Below are 15,943 nucleotides of genomic sequence, written 5' to 3' on the forward strand. Positions count from 1 at the left end.
GGGCATGAAAGACTAACCAAATAGCAACTCACATGAGGTTTGGGTTTCATAAGAGGAGGATATCACAGAGTCGTAGAATGGTTTGGGTTGGAAGAGACCTTTAAGTCTGTCTTGTTCCACCTCCCTGCCATGATCAGGGGTAAGTTCCACTACACCAGGTTGCTCCAAACAGTGTCCAACCTGCCCTTGAACACCTCCAGGGATGGGAAACTGCTGTTAGTGCATCACCACCCTCTGAATAAGGAATTTCTTCCTAACATCTGATATAAATCTTCCCTCTTTTAGTTTAAAACCATTCCCCATTATCCACCCATGTTAAAAGTCATTCTCCCTTTTTATAAACCCCTTTTAAATACTGAGAAGAGATGACCAGACCTCAGAGCTGCCAAATGACCCACATCAAACACAGCCTTGGTTTGGTGAACATGATTGCCCGTGCCTCAGAGCAGCGCCTGCATTCCCAACTCAGCCTCAGAAAATCCCAGGACATTAAGCAAAATAAAGAGCCTCTTGCAGCAGCGCTGGCTGCTGAGGAGGCTCTGCGGGAGTGGCAAGTGCTGGCAAGCAGAAGGCAATGTTCCTGTGCTAATGCCGCAGCAATGACATCTTCTTCAAGGGCAAAAATGAAGATAAAGTTCCCAGCCCCAGCCAAAGTGATTGATGATGGCAAAGGAAGGCACAGATTCTGGGGAGAGGGAGAAAAGCAACCTGAAAATGCCTGGGAGATGCTCACTCAGAAGTGCTGTGCAGAGCAGTCTCTGCCCAGATCCTGCCCCACACAGGGTCACCCCGGCTGGGAGCCCCTGCTGCTCCTTACCCCCCTTCATCCTGGCTTGTGTCCTCCTGAGGGAGGCCTGCCCCTCTCGGTGGCCTCTTGGCGCCAGCGCCAGCAGCCTCCCTCTCTTCCTCTCCCCACAGTGTACCTTGTGGGATTGTGAATTTTTAGGTCATTTCCAGAATAAAATGATTTAAAAAGCAGAGGGGCCAGCTCCTGCTCTCGGCTGCACAGAGGAAATTCCTGTCTGTCTCTCAGGGGCTTTGCCTTATCCGTGCATCCGCGCTGGAGTTGCTCCCACCACCACCTTTTAATCGTTTTTGACTCCTACTTCCTCCAGCTCCTCATCCAGCTGCTCCAATCACCAAATTTCATGATTTCCTGAGACCAACAACAACAAACAATACAAAAATCTATTAATGCTGAAAATAAACCTATTTAGAGGCTGCAAGTAAAGGACTGGTGATGCGAAGCAAGGGAGGAACAGCCAGGCAGGAGCTCCTGCCTCAGGGAAAGCCCTCTGAGTCCTGGGCACGCTGGCCAAAAATTGTAACCACGGAACTCAGCGAGTGCCAGGATTTCCATGACATGGCTGCAGAAGGCAGTGGGCAGGACTGGAGCAGGAATGATGTGCATCAGCCTGGATCTGGCTGGTGCTGCTCCGGGACAGACTCTGTAGCCATGCCAAAGCCCATGGAGCATGTTAAAGTGATCAGGGTTGGTTTTAAGTGGTCCCAACCTGGCTTTGAGCAGTGTGGGGTAAATAGGGGCTAATTGGCTCTTTGGGGGAGTTTTTGCTCTGAATTCCTAAGAAAAATCACTGCCTTGGCATCCTGCACCAGACAGAGGTTTAAATAACCCTCAACAGACACTGGAGCATCCCAGGGACCACGAGGTATAGCCCCAGGGTTAAAAGCTTGCTCTGAATAAGGCAAAAGATTATGATGGGGAAAAGAACTTACATTTTTTTTTTAGGCACAGATCCAGCAAAGGTGCAGTAAGAGAAACTGAAGCAGGAATCCTCCAGCCTCCCCCTCTGCCTTTTCCAAATGCAGGGAAAAAAACAGGGGTAAAAAGAGCCAGCACGCTGGATTTAAGATGATACCTCTGACCTCGTGTTTTCCCCTAATGAAGACATCAGCTGAGGATGAAGGAGGAAGGCAGGGGCTGAATCCAGGCCTTGGGGATGGTTAAGGAAACATTAGTGAGAGCTGGAAAAGCCCCAAGTATGGCTCCGGATGGAAAGTCTGGAAGTTGACACGTTAGGTTTCCTTTTGCTGCTTCACGTGCCTTCTGCTGCATCTCCACCATCTCTGGAACATTCCCATCTCTCAGGCTGTAACACACACACGTGCCAAGCAGGAATATTTTAAACAACCTTGGCACCCAGGTGCAATCGTGTGTGGAATTATGGGTGGAGAAAACTTGCAGAAATGACGGTATGCAAAGCGCTCAGCAAACCCCAGTGCCAAAACATTTAAAGGATTTAAAAGCTGTAGGAACGGGCTTTCTGTGGTGTAAGAGTTATCCTCTAAGGGGTCATCAGGGATCTGGCAGGTCTGCACACATGGATGGCCAGGCAGTGCTCCCCGGTCAGGCTGTTCCCGTGCTTGGAAGAGCTGCCGCATAACGAGCCTGTCTCCGTTTATTAACACATATAAACATTTTTGTGGTGAGGTTTTTATGATCCCTTTAGTAGCAAAAATGTAAACAGGACCTGAAGATATGCAAGGCTTAACATTCTGCCTCACGAGGCGGCTGCGAGGCCGCACTGTGGCCCTGTAATCCCAACGATGCTTCATATCCCCTGTACCCACACCAAGACCTTTTCCAAAGCTTGGTCCTGTGACCACACCCTGGGGGCAAGGGAACAGCAAGATGGCACTTGCAGCCCATGGAGGAGCCACTGAAGAGCGTATGGGGTGTCCCAGAGCTCCTCTCACCTGGCCAGGTGCGTGAGAAAGGAGAAGCAGTTTCTGCCTGGGGACTACCATTTCTCATGGACACATCTCCTGCAATGGAAGCAATTCCCCCAGCAAACACCCACAGAGCTCAGGCCACGTATTTAAAGGAATCCATTTAAAGGCAGCATCTAGTAAAATTAAGTCATTCTTGACAAGAAACAGTTTCTCTTTTCTTGGCTCCTGCCCTGAATTTGTGGGGAGGCTGAAGATATCACCTGCTATATTAAGCATGATATGCAGCCTAATGGCCAAAACACACAGATCTGGCCTTCTGCCGCCTCACCCACCCATGCTCCCAGCTCTTAAATAATTTGCTCCCTTTAATGTTTTTAAGTGAACAGGCTTTCAGGCATGGCAGAAATCTACTCTGAGCAGTCATGAAAAGAAAAGGAAAAGGAGACACACAGGACAGACATGTTCTCTACACCCAGAAAAAAACTTGTTTGCAATTCAAGATAAACAGACACCATAGAAATACAGAGCCAGATGATGAATCCCTGGCTTCCCGCAGCTTTGGGACCTGCCCTGCTGCAAGGGCATGCTTGGGGCCAGCCCCTGACACCACAAACCTACACCGGAATTGGGGAGCACATTAACCCTCAGATCTCTGCAGAAACACAGCCCCCCCATGATACATCAGGAATCAGGCACCCCAAAATAAAGGCACAAAAAGCTCTCTGATTCCCACGGAAAAGGAGGATTCAGCACAAGGACGAGCCTCCATGGCAGTCTCCCACAGGCCACCCTGTCCCAGGAGGACAGGAAGCAGCCCTTGCCAGGGCTTATGCCAATTAATGGGTAGTTGAAATACAAATCGTTTAACCAGCAGCCGAGGTGCTGAGGGACTGCCGGGAATGCCGTCCATCTCCCCCCAACACCCTGGTGGCTTCAGGCTGACAGGAGCTTAATTGCAGCTGGGGGGAGAGAGGAGCCCTTCCCGCTCGCAGCCAAGCTGTGCATCCCTGGAGGCATCCTCCCCAGTGAACCAGCTGGTTATTTAATAATCTGCCAGAGTCAGGCACATTCCCAGGCCTATGAAACACCTCTTCATTAAGGGAAGGGAAAGCAAGAGCTTTCCCAGCCCCCGAGCAGCAGTGGGGCTCCCACCAAAGCCCCTCGCCCATGCCACGCAGAATGTTTTCCTCATCCAGGGCACCACAGCATCTCCACTTTTCATCCCTTCACCACAGTGTTTTTGGCAGGCAACGAGCCAAAAACATCAGTGCCACATCCCATCAGGCATTTGGCTACATTGGGTCATCCTCCAAGATCCCTGGAAGCGTTCACGGACAGGTTGGATGGGTCTTTCAGCATCCTGGTCTAGTGGGTGGCATCCCTCTCCACGGCAGGGGGTTGGAACTCGATGATCTTTAGGGTCCAGCCCAAACCATTTGATGATTCCATGATCCCAGCACAGCCCAGTCCCCCCTCTCACCAGCCATGGGCATCCCCCCCTCACAGCTGCCACCTCCTTCACAGACCAGGAGGGGAAGCAGAGGGAATTAAGCTGAGCAAGATGCATTAGCAATTTAACAGGGGGAAGGAAAGGACTGAAGATAAACCTTAATGATACAAATGTACCCTATAATTAACAGTTAACATTCAGGGAAGATAGCCCTCGGGTGGAGTCGTTGCTACCAAGGAGAAACATGGTCATTTATATTCCGTGTGGGTCCAGGAGCAGGCAAGGAAGCTCCCACACACTGCCAGCACTTGCATGTGTAAATAACGGCTCCTTCCAATGAGGGAAAGAATTTACAGCAAACAACATTCTGTGTGCTTGCTCAAGTATCTTATGTTTAAATAATAGGAGCTAAGTGATGCATTTCTGCTCAGGCACTAATCACTGCCAGGGGCCCACGGCTCCGTTAGGGAAATTGCCTTCTTCAATCATTTAGGACCATCTATGGCTTCTCTGGACCCAGAGCTGCTCATTATTAGCCTCAGTACTCCTACTCACGCATGGGTTTTTGGAGAAAAAAATCAGAATTGGGGATTTAATAGCCCGTATGTGAGTTGCAACCAGCCTGACAGCTCCAGGCAGCTCTCAACATCCCCTGCCACAACGCCAGGAGGGAGGAGATCTGGAGGAGATGCTGTCCCACACATTCTGTCCATCCAACATGTCTCATCCAAGTGTGCAACACAGCCCTGAGCCTCAACCATGGTGGGAAGCGCTGTGGTGACCTGTCAGGGTGGGCAGTGAGGGTTGCCCAGAGGAGAAATAAAGACCAGAGCGGCTCAAAGCAGTTTCTAGCAAGTGCAGCAAGTGTCTTTCCTCTGCAAGCACACTCAGGGCTCCCCTTGCCAACCTAAACATTATTCTAACTGCAAAACCAAGACCGTAATCCCTGTCACGGTTGGAGACTAGCAGGTTTTTATAACCAAAGCTGGAAAACAAAAGTCCCACATTTAGTTTTAAATACATCACAGCTTTTCCCAGGTAAGAGGAGGAAATCCTTCCCCCAGGGCCCTGTGAACTGCTTGGAGATGGCAGATCCAGGATCTACCAGCTGAGGGGTGGAGAGGACATGCAACCCACACATGCTGTTAAGGCTGTTGTACTTTTCCAACTGCTAAAATTGCAAGTAGGCATTAAATATCTTATTGAGACTATCAGCACATACAATTTGTGGTCATTAAATGCATTTCCTTTATGTTTCCCCGAGGCTAGAACAAACCTTATTTTCAGCTCATTTGCAAGAAAACTCTCCGAAGACTATAATTTACCTGCTACCAACACCATAAATCTTTAAAATTAGTTACTTAACTGTTTGCTAATGACCATGGATGTGTTCGCTAATACAGCTACTTTTTAATTAGCTCACAAGCAGAAATTTGAGCAGAGAGAAATGCTTGGATTTTGTTTAATGGAAGTCAATGCTATCCCAAGGTAACTGAGACAGCACTAGTTATAGGGCCCATCCTCCTTGCCACTCCAAGCCCAGCAGCTTGGGGGTAATAACCCCATCCAGGATCAGAAAGCTGGATCCAGGCTCGTTTCAGTATCCAGGGCTGGCAGCACGCACAGGTACACTGGAGCAGCAAATAGCACAATGAATTATGGAAAATGTGCATTATTCCCACTGTCAGGAGGGAGGTGGGAATGCAAACAGCAGCTTGGTCCAGTGCAGTGCCCAGGCACCAGCGGGACACAGTGAGAGGCAATGGGACCAACAGAGTTCCCCTGAGCCATACAACCCCCTGCACCCCTCCAGCATCCTCACCTGCAGCATCCCCTTCCCCATCCCAGAGCTGGTTCCATACAGTCATGCTCACCTTCCACACAGGGCAACAGTTCTGCCTGAATTCCCACATTTATTCTTAATTACCTCGTGAAGAAGTCAGATATATTGACTGCCACCTGTTCGATACATAATTCATGTGCCAGGAGAAGCAATTTCCAAAAGTTCACCTTGTTGGATCCTTCCAGGGGAAGGGAAAGCAGGTTTTTTCTGGGCGTCAGCAATCACATGCTGTTAGCAGAGATGGATCCCTGCACGTGTTACAGGGGCAGCGGATTTCCAATTGCCACTGCAAAACACGGGGGCTACAAATATTAGCACTCGGAGGCATTTTGCAAGGCAGACATTTTAATTTAAATCGATGAGTTATTGATTCATTTTTCACGCAGGAAGGAGAGCACAGTGTGTATTTCTGCCACTCGATCTGTACTTCTGATGACCTCAGGCATACAGTATAAACCTGATGTAAAATATTTCCTTTCCTAATAGGGGAGCTTTTATGGCCTTGGACCTCAGTGAGCAGAAAGTCATCTGGGAAAGGATGCCTGACAAGGAAACCATGGCAAGGAAGGTAATTAATGTTCAGCGCATACTCTCAAATTAGCCTATCCCTGAATAGGAAGGAAATGAATCACGATCTTGAACTTTTATTTAGCCTCAGGGTCTTCTCAGACACTTACAAAATTTCCCGGTGTACAGGAGCTGATAAAGGGCTCAGATCCCCATGCCTACAGACTTGGGAAGGATGAATGAAGAATGAAGCCAGGAGGGAGAGACCTGTTGCCTTTCCAGAAGCTGCCCTGTGCCCACAGTTTGCTTTAGGGAATTGGGAAGCTGGTGGGGGTTTTTTAGGGAGTATCTTCATTAGGAAGCTCAGGGACCACAGGAAAAGCTGCAATCTGAGCTGTGACTCTCACTGATCCTGCACACTTCCTAATGGGACCCACCAAGAGCATCCCCTGTGTTTCAGGCTGGGTCCCCTGCTGTGTTCAGCTGCAGAGGGCAGGAAGGGGAGCTGGCACCTTTCCCTGGTGATGCAGATACAACACTGTCTTCCAAATAGTCGAAGGAGGTGTGAAGGACCAGTCTGGTATGGATGCCTACTGGAGGAGGTGTCTGACCACTCCCAGGATGCTTGGTTAGGAGGTACCTGCCCTGCATCTGCCCCTTCCCTGAGCTGGGACCAGGGCATGTGTGCAGTGTCCCAGAGGAACAGCCCCTATCCCAGGGACCTCATCACAGAGCCCAAAGCCAGCTGAAGAGAGAACATGGAGCAGGACGGAGAGCTAAGCCACAACTAAACATAGGTAAAACATCACTTTTCCAGCCATTTTGCACTTTTGTGAGATGATTCCCCAGCAATGGCTCTTTTGCCTCCCATAAGTTCATGCTCTCTGACCCTGAAGCCATCATCCAACACTGGCAACACCACAGTGACTTTCATGGCTGCTCCTGCCATGTCACGGGGCATGAGGACATCCAGGCCAAGGAACAATGACCACAGACACCAAAGACCTTGTCTGACTGCAATCTTTCTCAGAAATCAGCAATTTCAGTGAAAATAACAGGAGTAAAGCCTAACTGTGGGACGGGCTCTGAAGGGAAGTGGTTTTCCACAGATTTCCATGAGATACCAGCAGGTCTTCGCCCAGTCTGCATAATTGCATCCTTTGAAGTCTGGCTCATAAAGCAGCAACAACAAAAATCACTTTCATGTCTCTCATAAAGCAGAACTATAAAACCATGAGCCAGCTTCCAAGGAAAGCTGCCCTGTGCTAGTCAGGACACCACCTAGGGTTCGGACTGACTGCCTGGCTGCAGCTGAGGACACCAGGAGGAGACGGAGAAAGCAGCGGTCAAGACAAGTGTGAGTGGAGGGGCTGTGCCAGGACAACATGAACTGATCCCCCAAGGGATGTGGTATTACACATATGCAGAGCATAATTTTTGCAATGCCCCTTTTGAGAAATACTGTGTTTTAGCCCCAAAAGCAGCTGCCACATCCCACCTTTGGCTGTGAGCTGGGAAAAGCTGCGTGCAAGTCAGCCGCCTCCTCCTGTCTCGTACCACAGCCCACATGGTGCTCCTGCAGCATCCGCATCCTGATGAACGCCAGCAGGAGCTGGAGACCATCAGGATCAGCCCTTTCCCCTTCACCACAGGACTCTGAACCAGGACAGCAGCCAGGTACCTTCTGCCCCCTCTCTGTGGACAGGTTTTCTTCCCACAAGTGCCACGCAACGTCTCAGCACTCATCTTCAAGAGCAAGCTGTCACCACTGTAATAAGAACGCAGGAGATCTCTATTCCTGGGTGCACAGCACCCTTTGCATCATCGAGAGGTGTCCAGGCACCTCAGTGGTCTTTATTGGCCCCTTTTTTCCATAGAGATGGATAGGGTTTGGGGAAGCATTTCCCCAGACTGCCTGACAAGAGATGCCAGTGGTGCAATCCTGAAAATGTCCCTAATGCAAAACCTTTTGCATGGGCAGGAGTGTGGGAAGGTGCTGCATTTGGGCAGCCTCAGCTGGGTGTTAATCAAGACTTTTCAGTGCAGGAGATGTTGCATCAAGGGCAGTTTTTCTCCCCAGCACTACAGCAGAGCAGCAAACAGACACTGAGAGAGATCTTTGCAGGTGAAGGGAAGAGCTACCAAACATTATGTGGATAATCATTTCAGGGGTGTTTGTAGAAGAAACCCTTCTGGTAATATTAAATGATAAATTATGTGCCAATAACTTCCCCGGCACCGATCAGAAGGCATTTCAGAGACGAGCAGGAGATGGGGCCAGTCCTGACAGTGACAAATTGGAAGTGCCGGCAGACACGCCGCCCTTCCCAACGAGACGGTGAGGAAATGCCATGTGTCAGCATTTACAAATTAAACCTGCGAGGCTGCCGCAGCCCCGCCAGACACCGCTGGGGCGCAGAATAAATTCCTCTGAGTCACTCGGGTTCAGAGGCGGCTCTCTCCGAAATTAGGCTGACTATGGGCTCATTTGCAGAGGGAAATGCAAAAGCCACATTTGTCATGCACCAGTGTCCCCAGCTGGCAGCAGGGCTCTGCTTTTAACCCACTGCTTTCCTCTCCGCGGTGCTTCCCAAGGGAACAGGCTTTAGGCAATGCATTTTGACTGAGACCATGACTTTGAGGATTTTATGCTAAAGGACATTAAGAGATTTAATGATAGAAAAGACATTAAGACTTCCAGCCTAAAGCTCAGAACATTACTCCCACGGAAAGATAGCCAAGGATCACCCCCAGGTCTGCTCCTCGCCAAAGAATAGGGGCACTTCTCAGTGTAGGCTCACTGTGGGAAACTTCAGGACTGTGATTAGACAAGGAAAAACAAGAAAAGAAAATCTGAGCCGTGCCTCTCAGGGACAAAGGCTGCTCCAAAGACACCTGCACTTGCCAGCAGAGCAGAAGGACCCTTGGCAAAGCTGCAGAGTGCTCCAGAAGCAGAGCTACCTCGCCAGAATCCAGAGCAAACAATAGCTCTTTGTATGGCTAAAACACACCAGATGGCTGGTGTTGTGAGGATCCAAGTTTAAGGATGCACTAAGCCACTGTAGAAGAGGAGCAGGGGAGAGGAACAGAGCAGAGTAACCCCGGGCTCAGCCAGCACTCCGAGTGTGGAGCCATAGGGAGAAAGGGCTGCAGAGATAACAAGATGTAACTTCCATCCCTGCCTCACTGAGCAGCCTTGTAGGGCTCTGCCAAGACCTACAAATGTGTTCAAAGCCCTGAGCATGGTCTGCAAAGAGACCAGGTAAGAAGCAGAGCCTCGAGGAGAGATGATTTACCAGGTTCTGCAGGGAAACACTCCTCTCACGTAGCACAAAAGCAGGATGTAGATGTAGGAGAAGTAAACAGGAAAAAAACTAGCGAAGTCTGGATTCCTGGTGTGCTGCAAAGAAAACTTTCTCCCAGAGAAGTGTCTGTGTGTGCTACCCCCTACAACGCTCACAGCAAGAGGGAATTGTGCCAAAATCAGCAGACTGAAGGGAGGAAAGCACCCAGCAGTGAGTCAGAGGAAGAGATTTTGTCTATAGATGGTAGAAGTGCAGCAGAGAGAAGTGAAGGGGACATATGGGGAGTGGAAAAGGCCACACCACCAGATGAGGCAAGCCACAAAATGCGAGCTGTGACCAGGACGAGCATGGGAGCTGGGCTGGAGATCTCTGCATTATGCAAGGCAAGGCAGTAAAACTACAACAACCCAGCCAAACCCTGCATTCTGCAGCACTGCTGTCATCGTCCCAGCGGGCACTACAAGCTGCAGAACAGCAGGGGGAAGGCACAGGAGGATACTTTGAGTAGTGGAAAACCAACAATAATATAAGTTTTAACCAACTGAATTGATGAATCAAATGAGCCTGAAGCAGAAGCAAGTGGTTCCTACAAGGGAAAAACTAAAATTTGTGTCCAGAGCTGGCAAAACCCAGGGAGATCTGCCCTCAGATCACCCAGGCATCACTGGAAGGGAGGGAGCATCTTCTGAGTGCAAGAAAAAGTTTGTGCTGGAAAGTGGGAAACTGCAGCATCAGCTATGAAGATGTGAGGGCTGTACCCTCTGGCACCCGGGATTGAAAGGGACAGAGGATGCACAGGAGGAAAGGACCATCCTCTCTGAGCACAGACTCACAAGTCCAAACACAGCAACAGAACAGAAACACACCATTTTCAACCTAAAAACACGACGCAGAGCTGCACACAGGCAGGCACCCAGGTCAGGGAGAGGTGCTGCTTGGGGTGGTGGGTACAGGAGCTCTGTGTCCACTGCAAAGCCTGGGAGTGTCCCTGGCAGCAGGATTTGGAGGACAGCCAGTGTGAGGCTGTGTTTCCACTCTCTCATAACTGGCACCCAGCTGAGCTCACCCAAAGCAGCCTCCAAAGAGTTTAACACTTCCCTCTGCTGCCAAAAACCACACACAGGTTTGCACAGTGTTCCAGTCCACCCAACAGCCACCCAGCCCCCAGGACAGTTATACCCCTGGTCCTTATTAATAAATCCCAAGTTGTTCTAAGCAACAAAATGTTGGTTTCCCATGAACTTGTGCAATTTGTCCTGGCAGCCTGTCCCTGCTCCCTGCCCGTGACACAGGGAGCAGGAGCACCAAGGGTGCCACACTGCTGGATGTCGCTGGGGTCATCACAGGGCAACTCAGTAAATCTCCTGCAAACCTCTGATTTCCTCCTGTGCCTCACTTTCCACTCCCAAATCAGACATGCTGCAGTTTTTGCCAAGTTGAACTCTTAGGACAAAGGGGAAAAAACTTCTGGTGATTTATTTCTCAACCCAAAGCTATCCCTTTCAGAGGAGGCCTCTCATGCCAAGTCCTAACTGAAAAAAAAAAATAAAATCACATTCATTAGTCAGCTCACTTGGCTGGATCTGTAATAAGAATGTAATAAACTTTCCATATGTCTCTGATAAACTAGACAGCTTAAGTTACGAGCAGAAAAAGGCATCAATTTTTAAAATGTCAAAATTTGCCATGTAACTCGGGCCAAGCACTTGTTCCTAACGAGATGGTGGAAAGAGTCAGATCCAAGTTTAGAGACAAAAGAGCTGGAGGAGGACAGGCCAGTTCACCACTTGTGGCTCCTTTTAAAGCCCTTGTTTTCCCCAGCAACATCCATGGCAAGCACATTCCCCCTGGTGTTGTCAGGTGGTTCTCCCTGCTTCCAGACTAGGACCCATCCCCATGGTACCCCAGACAAGAGGTACTGGTGACCCTTGTAGGGCATCCCTCAGCAGCCCCAGGCACAGACACCCCTTTGCTGCAAGCACAGGGGTTTGATGAAGAGGCTTTTCATGTCCAGTGTGGGACTCTACCCTTTGCCCTCCAGCCCCAGGGGTTCGATGCACTTACATTCACAATCACCTCATTGCAGGAAGAGGCAAAGAGATGGCCTTTCAGGCTGACACATGTCCAGGGTCATCACCCTGAGCTCAGCTTTGATGAAACCCTGTATTTTTGCACACACAAAGTCAGCTACATTCCTCTGGAAAAGGGTCTGAGAAGTTCTGACACCCTTGGGTATGGCCCAAACTTACTCTAGTGGTCAGTCACACACAGCCATGGTGGGAGACCGTCACCTGCCACATTCCTGATGCTGAGCCCTGTGGATGAGCTGTTTGAGGGATGGGGGCAAACCCTCAGCCTGTCCCCCTGAGCAGTGGTGCCCATGGATGGTAGCACAAGGGGTGCAGCAGAGATGCAGATCTGAAGTGTGGGGTCCATCAGACAGTCAGACTGGCGTACAGAGACTGGTCCCCAGTCCCTATTCAAGCCGTGGGATAGCAGGAGCAGGCTGAGAGCAGGCTGAGATTGTGTCTATAGATATTTTACCACCTGTCCTCCTTGCAGCCAGGCAGGGAGCCGGCCCTCACCCGGGGGCGAATCTGAGCACCATCAACCTCAGAGAGTGATGGTCTTTCAGCACTTTAATTACAAAGCAGTAGGCGAGAACAGCCCGCCTGATGTTCAGCAGGAAATTGAACTGCACAAGCACAGCAGACATATTCCTGCACGGCTCCCCTAGCAACTCTGGGAAAGTTTCCAAATTCCTGCACCATTAACATTTAAGGAATCGTCTCTGAACTCTGGTAGTTAAACAGTGAGGAGAAACAAGACACTGTAAATGGATTTGTTCCGTGTAGGTCAGTTACTGAAGGGGCTGCTTAAATCAGGGCTCGCTGCTTCACACTGACAGCAAAGGTCTGCCTCAAAACACTTCATCATTTTAAGTTTTCCACCTATTTTTTTCCCCTTTGACCACTACCAGGCCACAGCAATATCTTATAGTCCTGCCCTGCCGCTGCACACAGCAAAGGTGAGGGGACACGGAGTCCTTTGGGTGAGAACTCCTGTTCATGTCCACCCCGAGACCACAGTGATGGGCAGCCCACCAGGGTGAGCAGGCCCTTGGAAGTGAGGTGGTGGTCACATCCCAAACACCCACGTGAATCAGGTCAGTGGCCATGTACAACCATGGCAGTGGGTGCTGGTGGGGAGGGGTTGCAAGCAGTTGTGCCTGGCATGGGTGGCACATCGGAACCCTCTCTCCCAGCACAGATCTGAAATCATCGCCTGCCTCTCCTCTACTCCCCCTTACACTGCATCAGAAGACACCTTGATGCTCTGGGCAGGAAAATAATGCTGTGATTTATCTCCCCACACGCATTAACTTGACATCTTTATTGGTGTTTGCAGCAGGCAGAGCCCTCGGCGCAGGAGCGGGACTGCACGTACCGACCCTGACAGGCGATTGCATTTCTCCAACGCCCAGCACAAGGTGCTCTGGGGTCTCAAGGCTGCCCTTGAGCATCCCTCACTTGGCATGAATCATTTCCTGGTTAAATCACCATATGGCTGTGCTGCCAGTGCATGCAGGAGCTCGTTATGCCTCAGGATGGGTGAGCAGCTACAGGGCAAGGCTTTCCTCTGGGTTTGTTCTCCAGTGCCCATCTTACATTTGAGCTTGGTCTGAGTGCCCACTCTCTGGGGGTGAGTAGATGGCAGTGAAAATTATTCCTTTTCAAACAAGTTGGATCTCTCTTGCCTCAGAGTTTAACACAAGCCGAGAAGATGCACAGTTTCTTCCCTCCCCTCTTTTAGTTAACCTGCCTAATGCAACACAGAAGTGTAATTTAGTTATAAGCTCCTGATTGTGTGTCCTCAATCCCAGCTGGAGAACCAATTCTGTCTCCACTGTCCTCTTGTAAAGGCATCAATCTAGGATTCCAATTTTTTAATTTTTTTTCCTAAGCCTGGGGCTGTCCCGTTGCAGGCTGATGGACAGCACAACCTTGCCATTCTCCAAGCCATTCCACAGCAGAAAGCCAAGGCCTCCTCTGAAATCTTTTCAGAGTGTTATCTATGGCCCCTGCCCTTTCCTACAGACAGGAAAGAGAAAAGAGAAAAACACTGTCCCAAATGTGTCCCTGCCCTGGCTGAGCTGCCCCCACCACACACCCAGCAGGATGCACTCACCCTGCCCAACTCAGCTGGGGTGGTCATACACACATCTGGGAGTTGTATTGGGAAGGGAGCAGCTCCCCCACTCTGCAGGGAGACCAGAACCACCCAGAGCTTCAAAAGGCAGAGTCTGCACCCAAAAGTGCATCCCAGTATTGTCCTGTGCCCAAGCTGCTGATGGCACCTCGATGCAATGTGCTGCAACAGAGTATTAACAGCACAAGTTAATCGAGCAGATCCCTGCTTGGACACTGCCAGCCACCACGGGGCTTCAAACCATTCAGGTCCCTCGGACTAGTCAGTGAGTCCATGATTTAAGAGTGTGTAATGAGTCAAGGGTATATAATTTTTAAATTTAGAGTAAGTTTAAGAATGCATAATAAGTCAAAGTCAGCTCCAATTAGTTTTTCCAGGACCACCCTGCGTGTGAAACACAGTCTTGCTCCAGTCTAACGACTCTGCCTCTCCTGCAAAAGGCACGGAATTGTGGAGAGCACATTGGCAGAGGGGACTGTCCCCCCTCAGGGTTGGGGGATCACGGAATGTGCTTCTGCCAACAGGCAGCTCCTGTGCAGAAGGTACCAGCGTTGCCTCAGAAAAACAGGTTTGGCATTTGGAGACATACAAAGCACTTGTGTTCCTCTGCAGCCCAAATGCTTGCTGGGTGCGTAATTCTCTCCATTAACAAATCCATGAGGGGAAAAAAAAATAAATTCTGGAAGAGCTTGGGTACACCCTCCTGGGACTTTGTTTCAAGTCTAATTGCCACTTACACATCTTTAATTTCAAGTGTTGACCTCACAACTGCTCCCAGTGCAAACTGAGGATGGACAGCAGAGGCTGCTCCTCTCCCTAGTCTGGAGGCAACAGCAATTGTAGTGGATGCTGTGTTTAACAGCACCAGTCTTCCCAGCCTTTTGTAGTGCCAGGGATGGAGCTGAGGCTGCCCTGGCCTCTGCTGAAGGACCTGGGATCCATGGATATTCTCCATGGCTGTGCTGTGGGTATTTACACTCAGCAGTATTTTAAAAAATGCATGAAGCCAGCAAGCTGCTCAGCCCTGCCCAAGCCTGGCCAGAGGGGCACAGTCAGCCCCAGTGTTCAGAGGGGACCTTAAAAAACCTCTGAAGCAATGTGAAGTCGGGCTGGGAACAGGTTCTGAGATTAGCCCTGGATGGTCAGTGAGCAAGTAACCCTCCCACACTGCAGCAACAAGGCAAACACAGTCCTAAAAGGCACCCTGGCCAACCAGAGCCAGCCCACACGCAGCACTGCTCACCTTTAGAAGTAAAAAAATCACACTTACTGACGCACACTCGCACGAACCAGCACCCTTCGATTTACTGTTATGTATTTCCACAAGTCAAAATCCACCTGGTCAATAGAGCTGGAAGGAGAGCCCATCGCTCAGCCGCCCCGCGGCTCTCAGGCACGATGATGCATTGGCATCAATCACCGGGCGCAGGAGAAATAAAAGCACTGGAATATTGTTGTTCCAGGATTAATGCCTCTTGCTGTGAAAACAAACGTCCCAGACTTGCCTCAACATTCATTTTTGATAAATGATTTGACTTTGCCTTGACACTCCTGTAGCGGCGGGAGACCATTATCCTGAGACAATGTTTTATTCTATTGACATTATCTCTTAATTATAATGTGAGGGATATCAAAGAGAGCAAGAGCCCACCAATTCCTCAGACAGAGTTTTTACAGTTTCTCCTGTCAGGGTATCTGGGAGAGGTTTATTACAGCAGTTCAATGATCTGCTCCAGTTCAGCCTGCAAAGGGGACCCTTCCCTGACCCACCTCTGTTGCAGCCAGGGGAGCTGTGCCCCTTCACACAACCTTAGGTCTATATGTTTTTATCCAGTAGGAAGAGGTTTGCTTGGGTTTGTTTTTTTTTTTTTTTTTTTTAATTTCCAGAAGCAGGGAGTTTTTTAGAAAGACAGAAAGGTCATTTGCATATTTTAA

This window comes from Pipra filicauda, unplaced genomic scaffold, assembly GCF_003945595.2.
Source record: "Pipra filicauda isolate LSUMZ 115617 unplaced genomic scaffold, ASM394559v2 scaffold14_size4853619_pilon, whole genome shotgun sequence".
NCBI classification, from domain to species: domain Eukaryota; kingdom Metazoa; phylum Chordata; class Aves; order Passeriformes; family Pipridae; genus Pipra; species Pipra filicauda.